Genomic DNA, 21,829 nt, shown 5'->3' on the forward strand with positions numbered 1-21,829 from the left:
CTTTATGTATTGCAGCAAAATCTTTCTCTTACAGTGTTTAATGTTTAAGGGCATTCTCTGTGGTAAATTTAGTTTTGGGAACACCAGAATGAAGGGAAAGGACACTGGATCTGATGTCTTGGAACCTGGATTCAAACTTTGCTAGATAATCATGTACAGGAGCTTCTTCAGGACTCTCAGAATCTCAGATTTCTTAACTATATAACAAGATTATTAGTGGCGTTTTCATAAGTTTTCAAGGATAAACAAGATTACATATTTGAAAGAGTCTGATCAACAATAAATGCTTAGTAAATAATTGGCCTACTTTTACAAGGCAAAGCCCATAAAACTGATACAGCTTCTCATGAAGCCATGAGACGTGATTGATAGAGAGTAATCGTAGGTGAACTTCTCAGGCACAAGGTTGCAATATTCTTCATGCAACAGGAACTGCTTGGGAGGCTTAAGAGAGCTGTTTAGTTAGAATTGAGCTAATTGCACATGGTTTCAGTTCCAAGGGCAGAGGTCTGAATTCCTGGAGTGTCCAAACATGTTGCTGGCTTTTGTTTTTCCAACATCTTGAGTTTTCCTACCTATTAACAGGGCCAGCTGGCAGAGAGGTCCTTCTTTGCCTTTGGAAAGTTTGCACAGCCTCCTTTTGTGATTAGAGAAGTCAGATAGTAGAGCTGGGATATTCTATCTATATCGTAATTGGTCCATGGCATGTTCCTACATTTGGAATCCATCTCATCTATTGATAGATGGATATTGGAGAGGTGACCTTTAGATCACAATGGACATTTCACTCTTTTGGTCTCATCTCATAGACAGTGTTCCATGGTGATGGGATTGGGGGGTGCCATATGAAGTGGACAAGGGTTTAGCTTGAAAAGGACATCATCTACTCTGCCAAGAGTAGAATTCTTAAAGCCAAACTTTTCAATCTTCTGTGATTCCAGGAGCCAAAACAACCAAGGAGGCTGGTTCCAGTAATAAGGGTTCCAGCAATAATAATGATATCTTATATTTGTACAGTGCTTCGTACATCGGAAGGCAGCTCTATAATCTCACTTGACCCTCACATAAACCGAGTGAAGTAGTTTGGGAGGCATTATTTTGCATCTGTGAAATCCAAGAAGATATTAAGTGTCTCGCCATGATCTCATAGCATGGAAGTGATAGAGCCCAGGTCTCCTGGGTCCCAGTCTAGTATTTTTTTTTTAAACCTCACACTGCATTATCTTGAGCATTCCTACCTTTTGTTAACAATTTAGTGAAATTTGTAATGAATGTGTAACACATGTCTCTGGTTTGAAATTCAAAAGGTTACAAAAAGATAAACAATGAAAAGTATGTCTCCCTCTTTCCCACTCCTTTAGTGATGTATTGACCTGGGTGCAAACATTTGGGGATATTCTGTGCATTTATATGTATAACTTCTCTTTTCTCGATGGACTCCCCCCAAAAAGGGAGTAGAAACACCCTAAAGAAATAAACTTGGAGAAGCCGGTAAATGATTTCACTTGGAGTTTTATAAGAAATACCTTGTAGTTTAGATTTTGGGGAGGGTAATGGTACATTTGAGCTTTTCATATATAAAAGACAATTGCTTTGAACTTTAGATCCTGAAAGTAATGAGGCAAGGGTTTAAAAGAACTTCTTACTGTGAGCCTTTTTCGCTCAAATGATATTAAGATGATCATAGATTAATAATTGTCAAGAGATTTACTAAATGCCAGTAACTATTTTAAATACATTTTATGCAATATATATATTTTAATTCTCAAGATATTATTATGACAAAGGTACTATTATCATCCATACTTTTTTTTTTTTAAAATCATCCATTCTTCTAGTTGGGAAAACTAACTTTAGGATTAAGCAATTTTCCCAAGAGCAACCTACAGTAAATGTTGGAGCAAGGATTCAAAGTAAGGCAAACTTGTCCCAGCAGGGCTCCATTCTTTACTTCTGTATCACTGAAGGAAATCATCCATGCATAGCCCCTGGGGTCCATTCTGACAAGGGAGCAGGAACTTTGGAGAGCTTGCTCTTTTCCCTTGTGGTGTTAAAGTCATCACTTTGTTTGGCTCTGCTTTTGCCTTTTATCCACAGTTTTTTCCTCCTTCTGCCTGGGCTTATTCTTGAGGATCTGGAATTTGCTTCCTGGTTCCTAGGTTCTTTCCCTTCTCTCTCTCCAATCTCTAAAGTGGGGCTGTAAGAGCCTTTTCTCTTGCATTTGATACTGTTTTCTAGAACACAAAATCATCAAGATGGGACTTGTTCGAAGTACAAGTTGGAGAAAGTCACCTAACATAACAGAAATTTGGAATTTTACATTCGTAGTATCAGAGCTGGTTTCCCTAGGATAACTCACTGTTCACTGATGTCACAACATATCACCTTCTGATGTAGTGTAATATTTGTAGGCCTGCTCTCAAGCTCTCTGAGGTGAAGAATTAGGCAATTTTTTTTCCCGATCCATTGCACACCAATGCTAAATACACAATTTACTCCATCTGAAACTTACCAAGCAAGTTCCACACCTCAACTATACACTCTTTGTTCAAATAGATGGGCACACTGATGGAGCACATGGATGTCACATCACTATCAAATCACTATAGAAATTTCTAAGCATTGACTTCCTTTGCAAATCAATGTTTTGGTGAATGGTAGTGGTATAGGACCACACTTTGAGAACTGAGCATTAGCACTGGCTGCTCAATTAAAAACACAAAGTTGGTGCTTTTATTTTTGTCTTATTTCTTTTTTTAAAAAAGTTATTTATTTATTCTAATTTTCTAATTGAAATGCATTCTGCATTTAAATTTATAGTATACATATAGAGCACAATTTTTCAAGTCTCTGGTTGTACACAAAGTAGAATCACACCACTCATGTCTTCATACATGTACTTGGGGTATGACATTCACCTCATTCCACCGTCTTTCCTACCCCCTGCTCCCTCCCTGCTCCTCCCTCCCATTGCCCTATCTAATGTTCCTCCATTCCTCCCATGCTCCCCTCATCCTCATGATGGGTGGCATCCTCATATTAGAGAAAACATTCGCCTTTGGTTTTCTGGGATTGGCTTACTTCACTTAGCATAATATTCTCCAAATTCATCCATCAGAGAAAATTTTTTTAAAAAATTTTAATTTGTTGTATATAACAACAGAATGCATTACAATTCATATTACACATATAGAGCACAAATTTTCATATCTCTGGTTGTACACAATGTACAGTCACATCCTTTGTGTCTTCATACATGTACTTAGGGTAAGCATGACCATCACATTTCACCATCTTTCCCACTCCTATGCCCCTCCCTTTTCATCCCTCCCCTTTCTCCTTTTGCCCTATCTAGAGTTCATTTAATCCTCCCCCCACCCCTGCAGCATATTATCAATCAGTATCCTTAAATCAAAGAAATCATTCTGCATTTTTTTTTTGGATTGGCTAATTTCACTTAGCATTATATTCTCCAGCTCCATCCATTTACCTGCAAATGCCATGATTTTATTCTCTTTTAATGCTGTGTAATATTCAATTGTATGTGTATATATATATATATATATATATATATATATATATATCATAGTTTCTTTATCCATTCATCTACTAAAGGGCATCTGGGTTGGTTCCACAGTTTATCTATTGTGAATTGTGCTGCTATAAACATCACTGTGGCTGTGTTCCTGTAGTATGCTGTTTTTAAGTCCTTTGGTTATAGACCAAGGAATGGGATAGCTGGGTCAAATGGTGGTTCCATTCCCAGATTTCCAAGGAATCTCCATATTGCTTTCCATATTGGTTGCACCAATTTGCAGTCCCACCTGTAATGTATGAGTGTGTGTTTCTCCCCACACCCTTGTCAACACTTATTGTTGTTTGTATTCTTGAGAGCTTCCATTCTGACTGGAGTGGGATGAAATCTTAGAGTAATTTTGATTTGCATTTCTGTAATTGCTAGAGATGTTGAACATTTTTTTCATATATTTGTTGATTGATTTTATATCTTCTTCTGAGAGGTGTCTGTTCAGTTCTGTGGCCTATTTATTAATTGGGTTATTTGTGTTTTTGGTGTTAAGATTTTATTTTTTATTTATTTATGACAGTATAATGCATTACAATTCTTACTATACACATAGAGCACAATTTTTCATATCTCTGGTTGTATACATAGTATATTCACAGCAGTTCGTGTCTTCATACCTGTACTTTGGATAATAATGATCATCACATTCCACTATCATTAATAACCTCATTCCCCCTCCCTTCCTCTCCAACCCCTCGGCTCTATCTAGAGTTCATCTATTCCTTCCATGCTCCTGCTCCCTATCCCACTATGAATCAGCCTCCTTATATCAAAGAAAACATTTGGCATTTTGTTTTTTGGGATTGGCTAACTTCAATAATCATGATATTCTCCAAGTCCATCCATTTACCTGCAAATGCCATGATTTTATTCTCTTTTATTGCTGAGTAATATTCCATTGTGTATATATGCCACATTTAAAAAATCCATTCATCTATTGAAGGGCATCCAGGGTGGCGCCACAGTTTAGCTATTGTGAATTGTGCTGCTATAAACATTGATGTGGCTGTGTCCCTGTAGTATGCTGTTTTTAAGACCTTTGGCTATAGACTGAGGAGAGGGATAGCTGGTTCAAATGGTGGTTCATTCCCAATTTTATATATCCTGAGATTAGTGCTCTATCTGATGTGCTTGTGGTAAAGACTTGCTCCCATACTGTAGACTCTCTATTCACCTCACTGATTGTTTCTTTTGCTGAGAAGAAGCTTTTTAGGTTGAATCCATCCCATTTATTGATTCTTGGTTTTAATTCTTGTGCTATAGGAGTCTTATTAAGGAAGATGAGGCTTAATCTGACATGATGAAGATTTGGGCCTAATTTTTCTTCTGATAGACACAGTGTCTCTGGTTTAATTTCTAGGTCCTTGATCCACTTTGAGTTGAGTTCTGTGCATGGTGAGAGATAAGGGCTTAATTTCATTTTGTTACATGTGGATTTCCAGTTTTCCCAGTAACATTTGTTGAAGAGGCTATCCTTTCTCCATTGTACATTTTTGGTAACTTTATCTAATATGAGATAACTGTAATTATGTGGGTTTGTTTCTGTGTCCTCTATTCTGTACCATTGGTTTACAGGTCTATTTTTGTGCCAATACCATGATGTTTTTGTTACTATTGCTCTGTAGTATAGTTTAAGTTCTGGTATAGTGGTGCTTCCCTCTTCTTGCTAAGGATTGCTTTAGCTATTCTGGGTCTCTTATTTTTCCAGATGAATTTCATGACTACTTTTTCTATTTCTATGAGAAATGCCATTGGGATTTTTATTGGAATTGCTTTAAATCTGTATAGTGCTTTTAGTAGTATAGTCATTTTGACAATATTAATTCTGTCTATCCAAGAACAAGGTAGATATTTCCATCTTCTAAGGTCTTCTTTAATTTCTTTCTTTAGTGTTCTGTAGTTTTCATTGTAGAGGTCTTTTATCTCTTTTGTTAAGTTGATTCCCAAGTTTTTTTTTTTTTTTGAGACCATTATGAATGGGGTAGTTTTCCTAGTTTCTCTTTCAGAGGATTTGTTTCTGATATACAGAAATGCCTTTGATTTATGAGTATTGATTTTATATCCTGATAGTTTGCCAAATTCATTTACTAATTATAGAAGTTTTCTGATGAAATTTTTTTGGATATGCTAGGTATAGAAGCATATCATTGGCAAATAGTGCTAATTTGAGTTCTTCTTTTCCTATCCATATACCTTTAATTTCTTTCATCTCTCTAATTGCTCTGTCTGAGTTTCAAGAACTATGTTAAATAAAAGTGGTTAAAGAGGGCATCCCTGTCTTGTTCCAGTTTTTATAGGGAAAGCTTCCAATTTTTCTTCATTAAGAATGATATTGGTCTGGGGCTTAGCAAGGATAGCTTTTACAATGTTGAAATATGTTCCTGTTATCCCTAGTTTTTCTAGTGTTTTGAACATGAAGCTGTGCTGTGTTTTGTTGTATCTATTGACATGATCATATGGTTCTTATCTTTAAGTATATTGATGAGATGAATTCAATATGTTGAGCCAACCTTGCATCCCTGGGATGAACCCCACTTGATTGTGGTGCACTATCTTTTTTTTTTTTTTAAAGAGAGAGTGAGACAGGAGAGAGAGAGAGAGAGAGAGAGAGAGAGAGAGAGAGAGAGAGAGAGAATTTTTAATATTTATTTTTTAGTTCTCGGCGGACACAACATCTTTGTTGGTATGTGGTGCTGAGGATCGAACCCGGGCCGCACGCATGCCAGACGAGCGCGCTACCGCTGAGCCACATCTCCAGCCCTGCACTATCTTTTTTGATATGTTTTTTTATTCAGTTTGTCAGAATTGTATTGACAATTTTGCATCTATGTTCATTAGAGATATTGCTATGTGGAGACGCCTCAGAGAGCTTTATTTACCTGGCCAGGGACTATCACCACCGTAGAGACTCAAGCTCTGTGGGAGGACAGCAACTACATGGTCCATTCAAGGAAAATATAAGGACAAAACCCACAACTCAGTGACTTGTTCATCTTCATGTAAGTTAGCCAATCACAGTAATTAAAATATTAATAAGTAGGATCTGTGGTCTCTAGGCAAGACTGGAATTTTTCAGCCAGCAAACAAGCAATAAACAGAAGCTAAAAAAAAGCATTAGCTTTGCAGTTTAGTTGACATCAGTCCCGGGTTCAAGCAGGTGCTAGACAGTGGTCCCCTGAATTTGGGTGGGGCTTGGCGAGGTGAGAATCTACTTCAAAGTCATGTAGACCCATAAGGGCATTCAAACCCAGGATGTAGCTCACCATGACCACTGCTGCATCCTGAGACGGGTACAATTTGTGGGATGCAAAGTCAAGAAAAACAATTTTTTATAAGAAAACAGCTTTCATTTCTATTTCTTAGAAATGGGTCATGCAGTCCTCTCTTCACAGGGACAATAACATAGAAACTAAGATGGAGTTTCTGAAGTCACAATTTTTTTAAATCAAGTGACTGCAATGACCCTATTCCCATAAACCCAGCAAGGCGGGAATTGTTGCAAGTGACTAATGAGTCTCCACCAAAGCCATTGCTTTACACACTCAGTACTAGTAACTTATTTGGTGCCTGCTTAAAACTGCAGTTATTTTATGGCCTACACACACATTTTCATCTTTTTTTTTTTTACTATTATCTATAAACCCTAAGTTTTTTATCCTACGCAAGGCTACAAGATCAAGTTGCTATGTTAATCTAACCTTATCTATATCTATATTAACCTACTTGCTTATTTTTTTTTATAACTATACGGACACACTGACTTATCCTATGGCTTAAACCCTATGTTTTCAGTTACATTATTTTTCTACTATTACTTAGGATTATTCCTGATAAACTTATGCCTTACTATCACTCACCTATGTTATCTTACCTTATTCCTATAGTCTCTAATCCATGTCTATAGCTTATTGATTATCTATTCTAACTTGCCTTCCACCTATAACCTATATTTATGACTTAATGATTATATTGATCAGCTCACATCATAATAATATTGGTCTGAAGTTTTCTTTCTTTGATGTGCCTTTGGCTTTGGAATCAGGTCATGATATTGGCTTCATAGAATGTGTTTAGAAGTTTTCCCTCTTTTGCTATTTCCAGAAATAAATTGAAGAGTATTGGTATTAATTCTTCTTTGAAGGTCTTGTAGAACTCAGCTCTGTATCCATCTGGTCTTGGGCTTTTCTTGGTTGGTAGGCTTCTGACGGTGTCTTCTTATTTCATTGCTTGAAAATGATCTGTTTAAATTGTGTATATCATCCTGATTAAATTTGGGCAAATCTTATGACTCAAGAAATTTGTCAATGCCTTCAGTATTTTTTTTTTTAAAGAGAGAGTGAGAGAGGAGAGAGAGAGAGAGAGAGAGAGAGAGAGAATTTTTGATATTTATTTTTAAGTTCTCGGTGGACACAACATCTTTGTTTGTATGTGGTGCTGAGGATCGAACCCGGGCCGCACGCATGCCAGGCGAGCGCGCTACCGCTTGAGCCACATCCCCAGCCCGCCTTCAGTATTTTTTATTTTGTTGGAGTACAAATTTTCAAAATAGTTTCTAATTATCTTCTATATTTTCATGTGTTATTAATTTCAGTTTTCTTTCTCCTTCTCTTCATTAGCATGGCTAAGTGTTTATCAGTTTTATTTATTTTTCAAAGTACCAACTTTTTGTTTTGTCAATTTTTTTAAATTTATTTTTTTTGTTGTAGTTGAACCCAATACCTTTATTTTATTTATTTATTTTTTTATGTGGTGCTGAGGATCAAACTCAGGGCCTTGAACATGCTTGGTGAGTGTTCTACTGCTGAGCCACAATCCTAGTCCCTCAATTTTTTGAATTGTTTCTTTTGTCTCAATTTCATTGATTTCAGTTCTGATTTTAATGATTTCTTGCCTTCTTTTGCTTTTGATGTTGATTTGTTCTTCTTTTTCTAGGGTTTTGAGATGTAATGTTAGGTCATTTATTTGTTGACTTTTTCTTCTTTTAAGGAATGAACTTCATGCAATAAACTTATCTCTTAGTATTGCCTTCATAGTGTACCAGAGATTTGATATGTTGTATCACTGTTCTCGTTTACCACTAAGAATTTTTAAATCTCCTCTTTGATGTCTTTTGCAAGCCATTGTTCATTCAGTAGCATATTATTTACTCCCCAGGTGTCGGAGTAGCTCCCATTTTTAATTTTATCTTGATTTCTAGTTTTACTTCATTATGATCTGATAGAATATAGGATAGTATCTCTATTTTTTATATTTGCTAAGAGTTGCTTTGTGGCATAATATATAGTCTATTTTAGAGAAGGATTCATGTGCTGCTGAGAGGAAAGTATATTTACTCATTGATGGAAGAAATATTCCATATATGTTAGTTAAGTAAAAGTTATTGATTGTATTATTGAGTTCTATAGTTTCTTTGTTTAGCTTTTGTTTGGAAGATCTATCCAGTGGTAAAAGAGGTGTGTTAAAAGTCACTCAAATTATTGTGTTGTCTTCTATTTTACTCTTGAACTTGAGTTTGTTTGATGAATGTAGATGCTCCATTGTTTGGGGTATATACATATATAATGTTATGTCTTGTTGATGTATGGTTCCCTTGAGCAGTATGAAATGTCCTTCTTTTTCCCTTTTGATCAACTTTGGCTTGAAGTCTACTTTATTTGATATGAGGATTGAAACCCCTGCTTGTTTCTGCAGTCCTTATGAGTGGTATGTTTTTTCCCAACCTTTCACTTTCAGTCTTTTCTGTGGATGTCTTTTCTTATGAGATGATTCTCTTGAAGGCAGCATATTGTTGGTTCCTTTTTCTTTTTTTAATCCAATCTGCCAGACTATGTCTTTTGATTGGTGAGTTTAGGCCATTAACATTCAGGGTGATTATTGAGACGTGATCTGTATTCCTGGTCACATTTGTTTATTTTTGGTATTTAACTTGACTTCGTTTTCTCCTTTGATTGGTATTTCCTTTAGTTTAATACCTCCCTTTGTTAATTTTCATTGTTGTTTTTTATTTCCTCCTCATGGAATATTTTGCTGAAGATGCTCTGTAGTGTAGGCTTTCTAGTTGTAAATTCTTTTAACTTTTGTTTATCATGAAAGGTTTTTATTTCATCATCAAATCTAAAGCTTAATTTTGCTGGATATAAGATTCTTGGTTGGCATCTATTTTCTTTCAGATGTTGGTATATATTGTTCCAGGATCTTCTAGCTTTCAGAGAGTCCTGTGCTGACACTGAGACCTGGAGACCTGTGCAGCATGTTGGCCATTATTCCTGCATAGGAGCAGCTGCTGGGGGTCCTCTAATCACTTACAGAGACAGTATTCCCACTTCTTGAACCCCAGATCCCAGAGGGACACAGAATGCAGCCTTCCTCTAGCCTGCCATCTTGGATCCTCTCCTTGTCTTATTTCTTTAGTGTTTTTTTTTTTTTTTTTTGAAACACAGATTAAACCCAGGGGCACAACCACTGAGAGAAATTTCTCACCCCTTTTTATTTTTGTTTTGTTGTTTTGAAACAGGATTTCACTAAGTTGCCTAGTGCATCACTAAGTTGCTGAGACTGGCCTTGAACTTTCCATCCTTCTGACTCAGCCTCCTGAGTTGCCAGAATTACAGGCGTGGGCCAATGCAGCTGGCATCTTTACAGCTTTTTGCAAGAAAGTGTTTTCATATTTGTGGTCCCTCTTTTTATTTTTATTTTTTTGGGAAGCACCAATGCACATAAGTTGTATTTGAATCTATCAAAACAGAAAATCATGCTACAAACATGAAATCAATTTGTCTGTGTATTTGAGTACATGGTTTTCACCTTTATGTGCTGCCATCACCTACTGCCTGGAAAAAAAAAATCAGTGGGTCAGTTGGGGAAAAACTAGACAAATAGCAAAAGAGAAGCCTGGAAGGTGACACACCAGAGAGAGACACTTTTTTGTTCATGTCACCTGAGACATATGGAAAGCTCAACTTGCTGTGTTCTTGTCCTCCATCCTAAATCTCCTCATTGCCAACCAGAGGAGAGCCTGTCCTTCAACTGACACTTTTCAATCAAGTTCCTGGATATTTAGTGTTTAAGTTATTTCATTAAAGAAATGAGGCACTCAATGAAAAGTTTTTTTTCTCTTAGGTCAGTGAAAAAATTTCTGCAAATGCTGATGATCATTTCTGAGCATTATTAACCACGTAAGCCTGGAACCACTTAGGTATTACAAAAGACTCTGCTGTCTGTGACTGTGTTTCTGTATATCATTGCAAACTTCCGTCTTCATCAATAAATAAAACTAAGTTGAGAACTTCAAGAGAAACATCAGGGAGGCTGGAACTGCTTTCCATAAAAGACTGAGAAAGTTCTGAAAGAATTGAGTACTGCTTAGGTTAGATCACCTCATGCTTGTAAAAATGCAGATACCAGGGCTACTGAATCAGAATCTCTAGAGGTGGGATTGTCAGAATCTAAAATTTTTAACAACTTCTCTTAGAGATCTTTTTTTCCTTGTTTATTTTGTTATTTACTTATTATTATTAGACTTATTAATTGTAGAAAATAATTATTAATTGTAGAAAATTAAATATTAGTTGTAGAAATTAATGGGTTTCACTGTGGTATGTCCATACATACATATATTGAGATTTGGTCATGTTTGCCCTCCCTTCTTCTACTCATTCTCACACTTCTCCCAACTTCACCAAACTCCTCTTCCCAAACCTAATAGTCCCTCTTCTATTTCCAGGTCTTTTTTTGTTCCTGTTTTTACATATGAGAGAAAAGATACTATAATTTTCTTTCTGTATCTGCTTTATTTAGCCTATCGTGATGTTTTCCAGTTCTATTTCCTTGCAAATGACAGAATTTCATTCTTTTTCTATTAAAAAAATATTTTTAGCTGAAGATGAACACAATATATCTATTGTACTTTTTTTTTTTTTTTTTTATTTAATGTGGTGCTGAGAATCGAACCCATGCTTTACACTTGTTAGGCAAGCGCTCTACCACTAAGCCAAAATCCCAGCCTCAGGATTTCATTCTTTATGGCTGAACAACACTCTATTATGTACATATCCATGTTTTCAAGTGTCTTCATCTGTTGATGGGCACCTAGGCTGGTTCCACGTCTTGGCTATTGTGCATAGTGCCACAATACACATGGGTATGCAGGTATCTCTTTTGTGGGCTGACTTCATTTTCTTCAGATGTACACCCAAGAGTGGTGTAGCTGGATCACGTGGTAGCTCTATTTTTAGCTTCTGGTGGAATTTACACACTGTTTTCCATAGTGGCTGTATTCATTTACATTCCCACCAACATCCCTCTATGTCTTTGCTGACTGCATTTATTATCATTATTATTTTGATAATAGCCAGTCTAACTGGAGTGAGATGGAATCTCAATGTGATTTTGATTTGCACTTCCCTCATAGCTAAAGATATCTTTTTATACCTTTATTTAATTTATTTACTTATGTGGTGCTGAGGTTTGAACCTAGTTCCTCACATGTGCTAAGCAAGACTCTACCACTGAGCCATAACCCCAGCCCATGGCTAAAGATATTGAGCATTTTTTTCATATATTTATTGGACCTTTATCTTTACTCTCTTGTGAAGTGCTTTCTCTTTACTCTGTTAATTGTTTCCTTTGCTGTGTAAAAGCTTTGTACTTTGATGTAATTCCACTTGTTTATTCTTGCTTTTGTATCCTGTACTGTTGGAATTCTATCCAGGATAATGCCTGTGTATTTGATCCCGTGATTATTGACTATGCCAGTGTCTTGAAGTATTTCCCCTATATTTGTTTTCCTAAGTTTCAAAGATTTAGGTCTTACATTAATATTTTTGATTTATTTTGAATTGATTTTTGTGCAGATTGAGATAAAGGTCTAGTTTCAATCTTGAGTGTGTGAATATCCAGTTTTCTATGTACCATTTATGAAGAGGCTATTCTTTCTCCAATGTATGTGGTAGCTCTATTTTTTTCCCTAACCTTAGTTAGAAATCAGTTTGTTGACAACTCAATTGAAAAACAAGAACAGTAATATGCAGTTTGTGGAAATAGAAACATGTTCTATATATATAAGGTATATATACCGTTATTAAACACTAAGTAAAAAAATTATAAAAAAAGAATCAGTTTGTTGAATATGCATGGATATATTTATGGGTCCTTTATTCTGTTCCATTGGTCTCTGGGTCTGTTTTTATGCCAATAACATGCTGTTTTCATGACAATATTATGCTGTTTTTGCTGCTATGGCTCTGTAGTATGTTTTGAAATCAGGTTTTATGATTCCTTTAGTGTTGCTCTTTGGATGACTTTGGCTATTTGGTGTCTTTTGTATTTCCATATTAATGTTAAGATTTTTTTCTAATTTTATGAAATATGTCATTAGTGTTTTGACGGAGATTGCACTGAATCGGTAAATTGCTTTGGATAGGGTAGCCATTTTAGCAATATTAATTCTCCTAATCCATAAACATGGGAAGCCTTTGTATTCTCTAGAGACTTCAATTTCTTTCCTTAGTGCTTTGTAATTTTTCATCTTAGTTGTGTTTATATTTAGGTATTTTTTTTTTTGGTGGCTACTGTGAATGGGATTGTTTTTCTGATTTCTTTCTTTCTTTTTGGAAAATTTCTTTTTTTCCAAAAAGAATATTTTCACACACTCAAAGAAAGAAAAGAAAGATTTCTTTCTTTTCTTTTTTCTTTCTTTCTTTTTTTATCATTTCTTACGTACATCACAATAGAGGAGTGCATTATATTCATGATTTTTTTTGCATTAGAATTCTTAATACACCTTTATACCACAATTTATCAAATCTCGGTTTGTATATAAGGTATGTTGACACCAAATTCATATCTTTATACATGAATTTTGTATAATGATGACCATCTCCTTCCACTATCCTTGCTATTCCCATTCTTCCTCCCTTTCCCTGCCACCCCTATTCCCTATGAGGTAATTTTCCACCCATGCTGTCCCTCCCTACCCCACTTTGAGTTACCCCCCTTATATCAGAGAAAACATTTGGCATTTTTTTGGGGGATTGTCTAACTTCACTTAGCATAATCTTATCTAATGCCATCCAATTCCCTGAAAATGCCATGATTTTATTATTTTTAGTGCTGAGTAATATTCCATTGTGTATAAATGCCACATTTTTTAAAAAAAATCCATTCATCCACTGAAGAACATCTAGGCTGGCTCCACAGTTTAGCTATTGTGAGTTGCACTGCTATAAATATTGATGTGGCTGTGTACCAGTAGTATGCTGTTTTTAAGTCCTTTGGATATAGTCTGAGAAAAGGAATAGCTGGGTCAAATGGTGGTTCCATTCCCAGCTTTTCAAGGAATCTCCATACTGCTTTCCATATTGGCTGCACCAATTTGCAGTCCCACCAGCAGTGTATGAGTGTGCTTTTTCCCCCCACATCCTCACCAACACTTGTTGTTTGTCTTCATAGTAGCTGCCATTCTTACTGGGGTGAGATGGTATCTTAGAGTAGTTTTGATTTGCATTTCTCTGATTGCTAGAGATGATGAGCATTTTTTCGTATATTTGTTGATTGATTGTATATCCTCTTCTGAGAAGTGTCTGCTCAGGTCCTTGGCCCATTTATTGATTGGGTTATTTGGTTTTTTTTTGGTGCTTATCTTGATGAGCTCTTTATATAACCTAGAGATTAGAGCTCTATCTGATGTGTGAGGGGTAAAAATTTGTTCCCAGGATGTAGGCTCTCTATTCACTTTACAGATTATTTCTTTTGCTGAGAAGAAACTTTTTAGTTTGAATCCATTCCATTTGTTGATTCTTGATTTGAATTCTTGTGCTACAGGAGTCTTATTAAGGAAGTTGGGGCCTAAACCCACATGATGAAGATTAGGGTCTACTTTTTCTTCTATTAGACGCAGAGTCTCTGGTCTAATTCCTAGGTCCTTGATCCATTTTGAGTTAACACTTGTGCATGGTGAGAGATAGGGATTAATTTCATCTTGCTGCATATGGATTTCCAGTGTTCTGTAAATTACCCCCTGTCTATTAGAGTTCTCCTCCAAAGTTGCTAAGTTAGATTAACCCCATACCCTCACACCTTTCCCTCTTTCTTTCTTCTTTTTCAGCACTGGAGATTGAACCCAGGGGTGCTTAATTACTGAACTACAACTCCAGCTCAATCCTTTTTTTAAAATTGATTTTTTTTTTTTTAATACATGACAGAGGAATGCATTACAATTCTTATTACACGTATAGAGCACAATTTTTCATATCTTTGTATATAAAGTATGTTCACGCCAATTCATGCCTTTATACATGTACTTTGTTTTTTTTTTGCATCACAATTGTTTTTTATTTATTTATTTTTGCATTACAATTCTTAATACACCATTATAACATAATTTATAATATCTCTGATTATATATAAGGTATGTTGGCACCAAATTCACATTGCATTACAATTCTTATTACACATATATACCACAATTTTTCATATCTCTGTTTGTATGTAAAGTATGTTGACACCCAATTCGAGTCATCATACAAGTACTTTGGATAATGATGTCCATTACATTTTACCATTCTTGCTAATCCCCTGCCTCCTCCCATTCCCTCCCACCCCTCTTATCTATCTAGAATTCATCTAATCCTCCCATGCTCCCCCTCCCTACCCCATTATGAGTCAGCCTTCTTATATCAGAGAAAACATTCAGCATTTGTTTTTTTTGGGATTGGTTAACTTCACTTAGCATTTTCTTCTCCAACACCAACCATTTACCTGCAGATGCCACGATTTTATTCTCTTTTAATGCTGAGTAAATTTCCATTGTATAAATATGCCACATTTTTTTAAAACCCATTTATCTACTGAAGGGCATCTAGGTTGGCTCTACAGTTTAACTATTGTGAATTGTGCTGCTATAAACATTGGTGTGGGTGTGTCCCTGTAGTATGCTGTTTTTAAGTCCTTTGGGTATAGTCCAAGGAGAGGAATAGGTGGGTCAAATGGTGGTTCCATTCCCAGCTTTCCAAGGAATCTCCATACTGTTTTCCATATTGGCTGCACCAATTTGCAGTTCCACCAGCAATGTATGAGTGTACCTTTTCCCCCACATTCTCGCCAACACTTATTGTTGTTTGTATTCTTGATAGCTGCCATTCTGACTGGAGTGAGATGATATCTTAGAGTAGTTTTGTTTTGCATTTCTCTAATTGCTAGAGATGATGAGCATTTTTTTCATATATTTGTTAATTGAGAGTATATCCTCTTCTGAGAAGTGTCTGTTCAGGTCCTGGGCCCATTTGTTGATTGGGTCATTTGTTTTATTGGTGCTTAGCTTTTTGAGTACTTTATATCCCCTAGAGATATACCCTAGAGATTAGAGATCTATGTGATGTGTGAGGTGTAAAAATTTTTTCCCAGGATATAGGCTCTCTGTTAACCTCACAGATTGTTTCTTTTGCTTAGAAGAAACTTTTTAGTTTGATTCCATCTCATTTATTGATTATTGGTTTTAATTATTGTGCTATTAGGAGTCTTATTATTTTGGGGGCCTAATCCCACATGATGAAGATTAGGTCCCACTTTTTCTTCTATTAGACGCAGAATCTCTGGTTTAATTCCTAGGTCTTTGATTCATTTTGAGTTAAGTTCTGTGCATGGTGAGAGATAGGGGTTTAATTTCATCTTGTTGCATAAGGATTTCCAGTTTTCCCAGCAACATTTGTTGAAGAGGCTATCTTTTCTCCAGTGCATGTTTTTGGTACCTTTGTCTAATATAAGACAATTGTAAATTTTTGTGTTAGTCTCTGTGTCCTCTATTCTGTACCATTCGTCTACCAGTGTATTTTGGTGCCAACACCATGCTGTTTTTGTTACTATTGCTCTGTAGTATAGATTAAGGTCTGGTATAGTGATGCCACCTGCTTCACTCTTCCTGCTAAGGATTGTTTTAGCTATTTTGGGTCTCTTATTTTTCCAGTTGAATTTTATGATTGCTTTTTCTATTTCTATGAGGAATGCCATTGGGATTTTGATTGGAATTTCATTAAATCTGTAGAGTGCTTTTGGTAGTATGGTCATTTGGATAATATTAATTCTGCCTATCCAAGAGCAAGGTAGATCTTTCCATCTTCTAAGATCTTTTTTGATTTCTCTCTTTAGGGTTCTGTAGTTTTCATTGTATAGATCTTTCACCTTTATTTAGAGACAGTGTTTCCTAAGCTGCTTAGGGACTTGCTAAGTTGCTGAGGCTGGTTTTGAACTTGTGATGTTTCTACCTCAGTCTCCCAACTGCTGTATTTACAGGTGTGAGCCACTTCACTGGGCCCTGATTTCTTTTTTCATGAGTTCATTATTGGTATATAGAAAAGCTTCTAGTTTTTTAATGTTGATTTTGTGTCCTGTTCCTTTACTGAATTTGCTTATGAGTTCTTGAAGTCTTTTGGTGGTCTTCAGGATTCTCTATGTATATGTGTGAATTATATTATTCACAAACAGGGCTGATTTATCTTTCTCCTTTCCAATTTGTATCCCTTTTACTTCTTTCTCTTGCTTGATATTTTGGCTGAAATTTCTAGTCCTATATTGAATAACAGTGGTGGCAGTGGACACCCTGTCTTTTTTTCTGATCTTGCAAGAAATGCTTTCAGTTTTTATTCATTCAGTATGATGATGGCTATGAGTTTGTCATATATAGCTTTCATCATGTTGAGGTATGATTATTCTATACTCAATTTATTCAGGGATTTTATCACGAAGAAATGTACAATTTTATCAGAGAGTTTTCCTGTATCTATTGAGATGATCATATATAATTTTTGTCTTTGGTTCTCCTTATGTGTTGCATTTTGTTTGTTAATTTGCATATATTGAATCATCATTGCATCCCTGGAATAAAAGTAACTCAATTACAGTATATGATTTCTTAAAAAAATGTGCTTTTGAATTCAATTTGCAAGTATTTTGTTGAAGATTTTTGCATCTATGTTCATCAGGGATATTGGTCTATAGTTTTCTTTTTTTGTTGTGCCCTTATCAGGTTTTGGTAGCAGGATAATACTGGCTTCATGCAACAGAGTGAAAAACATTAGTGTTAGTTCTTTTTAAAAGTTCTTTTATGTCGGGTGCATGGGAGGCTTAGGCAGGAGGATCATGAGTTCAAAGCCAGCCTCAGCAACAGTGAGGTGCTAAGCAATTCAGTGAGACCTTGTCTCTAAATAAAATACAAAACAGGGCTAGGGATGTGGGTCAGTGGTTGAGTGCTCCTGAGTTCAATCCCTGGTACCAAGAAGAAAAAAAAAAGTTCTTTCACCCAGTGCTTTGTTGTTGTTGTTGTGTTGGTATTGTGTTGGGAGACTCTTTATTATTGCTTCAATTTTATTACTTGTCACTCTTATATAATTTTGGTAGGTAGCATGTGTCCAGAAATTTGTTCACTTCTAGACTTACCAGTTTATTAGCATATAGTTTTCCCTAATTATTCTTTGAATTTCAGAGCTATCTGTTATAATGTCTCCTACTCATCTTTAATTTTATTTATTTTGGCTCTTCTTTTTCTTCTTTTGGCTAGTTCAGCTAAAGCTTTATCAATTTTTTGAGAGGGTGCCAGGGAATGAACTCAGGGTCACTCAACCACTGAGCCACATTCTCATCTCTATTTAGTATTTTATTCAGGGACAGGGTCTCACTGAGTTGCTTACCACCTTGTGTTTGCTAAGGATAGCTTTGAACTTGTGATGCTCCTGCCTCAGCCTCCCGAGCTGCTGGAATTATCAATTTTGTTTATTTGTTCCAGGAACCAACACAGTTTTATTGATTTCTTGTATTGTTCTCTTAGTTTCTATTTCATTTCATAATTCCTTTCCTTCTACTGATTATTTTTTTAATACTCAAGATGCATCATTAGTTTATTTACTTGAGATTGCTTTTATTTATTTATTTATTTTTTTGATGTGGGCACATGTCACTGTAAACTTTTCTGAGAGTACTACTTTGGTTGTATCCCACAAATTTTGGTATGTTGTGTTTCAATTTTCATTTGATTTAAGGAATTTTAAAAAATTCACTCTGACTTCTTTAGTGACTCACTCGTAATTCAATAGTGTGTTGTTCAATCTCCATATGTTTGTACAATTTATGCAGTTTCTTTTGCTGTTGCTTTCTATTTTCATACAATTGTGGCTTGATAAGATGCAAGAAGTTATTTTTAACTTTTTTGAATTTGCTAAGGCTTGCTTTATGACCTAACATATGATTTGTTTTGAAAAAAGTTCCATATGCAGCTTTTGGATGTAATATTCTGTAGATATCTATTAAGTCCATTTGACCTATACAGTGATATAACTCTGATGTTCTTTGTTGTTGCTGTTGTTTTTGGTCTGGATGATCTATCTACTGGTGAGAGTAGATATTGAACTCACTTTTATTGAATTGGAGCATATATTTCCTTTTATGGTCAATAGTGTTTGTTTTACAAAATTAGGTGCTCTGATATTTGGTGCATACATAACTGTTATATCTTCTTGAAGTATTGCTCTTTTAATCAATATATAATCACTTTCTTTGTTTTTACAAATTACTTCTCTATTTTGTTGGATGTAAGTAGGAATATAAGTAGTGCTTTCCTTGTTTTACTTTTACCTATGCAGCATGATGCTGGCTATGTATTCATCACATACAACCTTTATTATGTGGAGTTATGATCATTCTATATCTAATTTATTCAGGTCTTTTATTTTGGAGAATGTTGAAATTTATCAAAGACATTTTCTGCATCATAAAATGATCATGCAATCATTTCAATCTTTTTCCATCCTTTTACTTTTAGTCTGTGTACTATTTGCAGGTGAGATGAGTTTTTTTTTGTATATAGTATACTGTTGGGTATTTTTTTAATCCATTCAACCAGTCTGTGACTTTTAATTGGAGAGTTAAGACCATTGCATTCAGAGTTATTATTGAATGGTAAGTGCTTATTCTTGTCATTTTGATAATTTTCTCTGATTATTTTGATTGTTGCTTGTATGTTTCTTCCTCTTTTATTCATTTTAGTAGTTTGATCATTTACTGTATTGATAATTTTGATTTTTCCTATTTCTCTGCTGTGTGTTTACATTTCTAATGGAATTTATTCTTTCACATCTTCTCATGATTTTGTTTTTCTTTCTTCCTCTTTTGGCTGTAAGATTCCCTTAAGCATCTTCAGTAATGTTGGTTTAATGGACATGAATCCCTTTAATTCATGCTTTCTTTGAGGTCTTTCTTTCAGGTCTAATGGCTTTTCCTTTAAATGTGACTTGGAATTCTCTCTTGCATCTTTTAATCTTCTTTCTTCTGTACATTTGTCAATTTAACTATAATATGTCATAGAGAGTTTTTTTTCTGGTTATGTCTTCTTGGGGTTATAAATGCCTCCTGTAACTGGTTATTAATGTCTTTCCCAGCATTTGGGAAATTTTCTGCTATTATTTCATTGAGTAGGTTTTCCATGCTCTGAGCTTACAGCTCTTTTCCCTCCTGCATGCTGATAATGTGGACATTTGATCTTTTAATGGTGTCCCAGAAATCTCATCTATTCTCTTCATTATTTCTTTTTTTTTTAAAGAGAGAGTGAGAGAGAGAGAGAGAGAGAGAATTTTAATATTTATTTTTTAGTCTTTGGAGGACACAACATCTTTGTTTGTATGTGGTGCTGAGGATCGAACCCGGGCCGCACGCATGCCAGGCGAGCACGCTACTGCTTGAGCCACATCCCCAGCCCTTCATTATTTCTTATTTTATGTATTTATTACTGTCTTAATGTAATATGGTGGGACTAGATTCAAACTCCAATATCTTTTCCTCTGCTTCATCTGGTCTCTTGTTGAGGTTTTCAACTGAGTTTTTTAAAATCTGATTTTTAACCTTCAAATTTCCAAGATGTGTGTTTGGTTCTAAAAAATCTCTCTCTCTCTCTCTCTCTCTCTCTCTCTCTCTCTCTCTCTCTCTTATTGAATTGCTCACTCATGTCCTGCATTGCTTTCCTCAGCTCATTCAACTATTTATTTGTACCCTCTTGGATTTCATTGAACTTTTTAAAAAATATTATTTGAATTCCTTGGCATTTCATCTGCTTTAATATCTCTGGAATCTGTTACTATAGAGTTGTGAACTTTAGGAGGTGGCCCATTATCTTGTTTGTTTGTTTTTGTATTTCTTTGTTTTTATGTGGATATTTGTGCATTTGTTGGAATGAATATCTCTTCCACTTTTATGTGATGTCCTTGGTATGTGGCTTTCTCTTGCCAATGTGACTTGGAGTATTGAGAGCCACAGCCGAACGGACCCCAGCAAACTTCCAGCTGCCAGCAAACTTCCAGCTTCCAGCTGATGATTGGCTCACAGCGGCCCCAGCAACTTCTAGCTGCCAACTGATTGGCTCCTCTGCAGTGATGCTCATTGGGCTGTTTCCCTGCCCTTTCAGACCACGGAGCTGCTCACTGGGGGACTTTTTTGGCTCTGCTCATGTGACCCAGCCAATCGGCCTCAAGAGCAGGAGGAGTGGGGGAGGTTGAGAGGCTTGTGGGAAGCCGGTGGTGGCAGTTGGGCTCTGAAGGTTTTTCCTGAGGAGCTGTTTTGTTTGGCGTGTATGGTTCTAAAAATAAAGTTCGTTTCTTTTGACAAGTGGCTCCTGAATTGTGCCCAGCCAGACTGCGGCATTTGGTGGGCCACACGGGGAACGACTGAGGGTAAGTGATAAGGTAAACTGCTTGCCCCTGAAGGCAGGTTAAGAGGATGGGTAGCCATTTTAAGATTCTTCTTTTGTTTTGCTTCACTTTTGTTTTAAGTTGCCTGTCCCTGGAGATGAGTGAGACGGAAGAAAAACCGCTCACATCAGAGGAAAAACTATTTGCATCTGAGGAACAGATAGGGAGAAAGGATGGATGGACATTTTCAGGAGGATAGAAAGGCTGATATAATGATTTTGTGTCGTTCCATTTTTATTTCATTCTGTCTTGGTTTTGTTTGGTGTTATCTTGTTGGGTTGTATTATAGTAGAAATATGGGATCAGAAATTAGTAAAAAACAAACCGAAAGAGTGTTAAGTAAATTGTTAGAGGAAGGAGGCATCCCAGTAAAATCAAGAGCAGTCAGGGCATCCGTTGATACAATACAAAAATGTAGCCCATGGCTTTTTAAGGAGGAGTTGTTAAATATATCACAATGGAACCATCATGGTGAAGATTTAAAAAGAATAGAAAAGAAAAGCCCAGGAACTCTGCC

Source organism: Urocitellus parryii, chromosome 1, assembly GCF_045843805.1.
Source record: "Urocitellus parryii isolate mUroPar1 chromosome 1, mUroPar1.hap1, whole genome shotgun sequence".
NCBI classification, from domain to species: domain Eukaryota; kingdom Metazoa; phylum Chordata; class Mammalia; order Rodentia; family Sciuridae; genus Urocitellus; species Urocitellus parryii.